Consider the following 5,048-nt stretch of genomic DNA (forward strand, 5'->3'; position numbering starts at 1 on the left):
CAGATACGAGATCTGTAGCTCTTTATACATAGCCGCGAAATTCAAAAGACAACTGACTTTTGGTTAATACTCCTAAAAGACGAAACAGAAAAAAATGAAACCATGTGAGTGTGAGAAACTTCTCTAATTCTATAGAACTATTCAAACCTTTCTACTAATTTTTTATGAAAGGTAATAGAAAATAAATAATGAAGGGATAAGTTCGGGTACAACCGAACATTTTATACTCTTGCAGAGAATCGGTATCTAAGCACTTTTATATACATATATAGTACATATGTATACTTTATAATACTCATACACTGACAGACATATAGAGTTTGTTAGAAAAACGATAATCATTATATGTATGTATCATATGGAAGTTGGGGTTGTATCGATCCGATTTTATCTATTTTTCCCAATACCACATACTATTAACATATCACATACTAAAAACCAATCACATAGAGTAAAGCCAGCCTGATGTTCGAAAATCCTGATATTAGTTATATAGGGCTAGGTCAAGTTTTGGCTCACACTGATCTATTTTAGGCATTTTCATTGAGATAATTCACATATTGTCCGATATATTCAGCACAAAGTCACCAGGAAGTTCGAAAATCTTTATATTAGATATATGGGGGCTAAAGGAAGCATTGGTCCGATTCAACCTAATTTTAACATACAAACAAACCATTATCAGGCAAAGTTTATCCCTGAATATAATCTCAGTCAAAAGTCAGCTATAGTTTCTTTTTTTTAATGTTAAACTACGTTTTTGCCAAAATGTTACAACTAAGCGAAAAAACATTAAGAAAAGGAAAAAATTTAAAAGGTCATAAAAAAACTGACACATACGAACGCCAAACCCTTTGAGGGTTTTACTATACTGACCTAGTACCATCACCCTGACTTGGAATTTCTCACCCCCCCGATTAGCCGTTGTACTGTGTAATCAGTGTTGCTCCCTTGAAGGGAACTATGTTGAATAAATATTTATTTTACTGTTGTAGGCCGGGGACTTTTTAATCTTGCTGTTACAGACGGCCTGCCAAACATATCTTAATAAACTTGACCCGCTACTCGGATCATTGTATATATATTTTTTAGGATCTTCGACGTTTCCCTCAAGGTGTTACAAACTTCATGGCAAACTTAATATAACCTACTCAAAGTATAATAAAAAACAGTATGAGTGATGTTAACGAAACTCTCAATTGCTGATTACACATGCTAATGGTAATAAGAACAATAATAATCTGTATAATTTTCAAAGCTTTTGTCCAAACTGTGGTATGGCGTTATTGAATAACCTGTTTGGACACCAGTCGAATACAGATTACTGCCAGCGACCTCTAATTTTCAAAAACTCTCCACGAAAAAGTACCGTGAAATCAAATCCCGACACTCTCTTGAACATTGTGCAACATTTCTGGAAGTGTTATGAAAAATTTTTATACAGAATATCCAATAAAACTCTCTGTGTGTAGCTAGATCAATACTTCAGTTCTGAAATTTATTTTTTCATCTAATCAACATTTTATTACAGTCTTACACAAGTATGGTAAAACAAATCTTATTTCGCCTAACATAGTCACAGAGGTCCTTTTTGAGTCCATAGCACACAGCCAGCGGCTCATCCAATTTTCCTTATACTTTTTATAAATTTCAGCCGATATGTTATGCAATTTCTTCGGGAATTTTTGTTTTACGATACCAACCGATTAATAATGCGAGCATCGGAGCGAATAGTTTGAGTGCAGAAATGAATCACAAAAACCATGCCTCTACAGTGTTCCGATGTCGAAGAAAAACGCTCTTATATATGATCATCGACTCATTATTTTGTTTCTGGAACACTTCACATGCCATTTTCGCAATCGATATGATCTATGTTATTCCACCTTAGATCGTTTTTGAGCTTTATTTCGAGTTTAAGAAAACAAAGTCTACACAAAGTTTCAAAAGTCTGTTTACTCATAAAACGAGAACAGGGCTTGCTTTTTATTTTATTCTTCGAGCCAATCAGAAAAGAAAAACACATTAGATACTCGTATATCCTCAGAAAGTTAGATAATGATTACTTAGCAGTTTTTGCTGGCCAAGTGGAATCTTAACCTAATCATAGGCCGGAATACAAATATCTACCAATATGTCTATATCTATGTTTACATAGTTATGTATATGCAATATATATGTATGTTCATAGTAGATATTTGTATGTAAGCACATACACCATGATGAAGCCAAATCAATTCAATCAATGGAAGTTGAACACAACAATGTTTGCTGAGAAGCCCAAAGCCTTATTCCCACGTACAATTCTCCCTCTAATAACGGACACAGCGACACACATGGCTTCATCAGTAGACTCTACTACAAAATGAACTTTTAATTATATTTTTTTTAATGTACAGTTAAATAATAATTACGTGGTAAATGTGCAATAATTATTTCTCTTCAGCTGCTTTGCAATTAAATGGTAGTTTTGTTGGAGAGCTTAAAAATGTCAGCTTCAACATGTTAATAAATTCAAATGAATTAATTTGTAGGTAACATAACGGGTAAAACAAGTAGAGGTACTTTTTCAATAGCCATTACTGACAGATCACGTGTGAGCCATATCATTCTGTCATGTTATTTTTGTCAGTTCCAAGAAGTTCCGACGTTTTCGAGCCAAATTTTGTTGAGCGAAGAGGCCCTTTCCTTGCACAATGGGTATACGAGTACAAACAAGCAAAAATGCCGCATTTGGAACGAAGTGTAATCTGAAGAGATTCAAGAACTGCCATTTCATCCAGAAAAAACAACGGTTTGGTGTGGTTTCTTGTCAAAAATTATGCCGAAAATCGTGTAAAATTGTTAATGGGAAAGTCTACTGACTGACAGTAACTAATCAAATCAAAGCAAACGAATTCCCGATTAGCAACGTAACAATAATTTTCCATCATGACAAAGCTCGGCTTCATGTTAAAACCGGTTAAAAAGTATTTGGAAAACAGCGATTGGAAAGTTTTACCTTACCTGTGTTGCTTCTTGATATTCATTATGTCAAGTGAAATAATCAAATGTAATTTAAAATTGTGTTATATTGAAAGTAGGCCGGGCTGTAGCCGGATTTCGCTCATTTGCACACTATAACATGGGTATGTTAGAGAAATGCACCGTATTTGATTGAAATCGGTTGAGCAAGTCGCGATTGGCCATCGTCCAATTTTGAACCCAGCCCCCTTAAGGCATAAGCGATTTCGGCAATTCCGACAAATTAGCAGACTCTTTAGGATAAAATGACATTTACAAGGTTTCAGAAACTGAGCGACTAGCTCGTGTATACGAGGGCTGCTATATATATTCTGGCCTAGGGCAACACTAAGTGTTGCCAGGTGCAATCTGACATTTCCATTGGAAAGTTTGACATTTTTGAGCATAACATCACTCAGAACGTTTTGTCATTTAATCGTGAATTGTTTTATTTACAGGGAATTGAAAAATTCATCTCGGCCAAAAAATGGAATTAACTCGTGAACATTTTCGTGCGATCATTTTTCACAACTTTCGACTTGGATTATCACGACAAGAGTGCATCGATGGACTAAAATCTTTGTATGACTATGAAACACCATCCCATAGCACTGTGAAAAACTGGTACAACGAATTCAATCGTGGCCAACACTCGCTCAAAGACGAATTCCGTGAAGGTCGTCCAAAAATAGCCGTTGTGCCAGAAAACATCGATGCCGTACGTGAACTGATAATGCAAGATCGTCATGTAACATACCTTCAGATAGAGCAGTGGTTCCCAAACTTATTTTGTCTACCGTCCACTTTGAGAATAAATATTGACCTATATATGTATATTAACGGAGAATTCTAAACGAAACTTTTAGTTGATGTTCACAAGTTGTTGTTGAGAGTCGAGAGCTCATGTAGTCGTTGTCTAAAAGGCCTCCTAGCTAAATAAAATTACAAATAACCCCCCAGACGTCTACACAACGCCCCCATTTTCTTTCTGGGTCTCTTACCGCCCCCCTTGATACCTGCAGCGCCCACAAGGGGGCGTTATCGCCCCTGGTGCATTTCTCCCACCAGCATACATTCGATATTGGATGAACACCTGGCCGTAAAAAAGGTTTGTTCTCGTTGGATCCCGCACAATTTGACAGTCGCTCAAAAAATGCTGAAAAATCGCGGTGCTTCAAAAGACGATTATAAGATCGTCACAGGTGACGAATCATGGATCTATGCGTATGAGCCCGAAACAAAACAGAAATCGACAAAAAAAAAAAACATTTTCGTTGATAAATATGCCTATTTACATTATTAGGCCAGAAATATACATATATAGCAACCTACATACGTATACAGACAGAAAGACGGGCATGACTAAATCGGCTCAGCTCATCACGCTGATCATTTATACATAAAAACATTTTATAAGGCCTCCGAAGGTTCGCTCTGGATGTTACAAACTCTGTGGCAAACTTTATATACTCCACTCAGGGTATAAAATGCTTCTCATATTAAGTCCTTAACCGCAAGCGACGTATGTATGTATATTATGCCATAACCTTCGAAATCTGTTAATACCGGGCTTTGCAATAAGAACGATATGATTTCTAAATGTCATTTCGGCCATTTTTAATATTTCATGATCTGTATATTTTTTTCATTGTATTTATTTTCCAAATTATCAAAATAATTTAATCCACCTGTGCTCGCTATTCGTCGAATTGGTAAGAATTTAGGGCGTACATTTTCTTTACATATTGTTCAAGTGCCAGTAAGACAAAGAACCGCTCGAAGTAATGAATATATTGCTGTCGTTGAAGCAAGTGTTGCTGATGACCGCCATTTGTTGATGCCAAGACATTATAAAGATTGTGACTGTCTCAAACCACAGCCTGGCGGACTTTGAGAAATGATTTTGACCACCGAAAACGTCGTGAATTCGCTGATTTGGCCTTGGAACAACCTAAAAACAATAACAGTTTAAAAGGAAAAATCAGCATTATTTTGAAAATTCTCTATTTATTCTTCCAATTAATTTCATCCCCTTCAAAGTAATC

Source organism: Bactrocera tryoni, chromosome 3 (genome assembly GCF_016617805.1).
Source record: "Bactrocera tryoni isolate S06 chromosome 3, CSIRO_BtryS06_freeze2, whole genome shotgun sequence".
NCBI lineage: Eukaryota > Metazoa > Arthropoda > Insecta > Diptera > Tephritidae > Bactrocera > Bactrocera tryoni.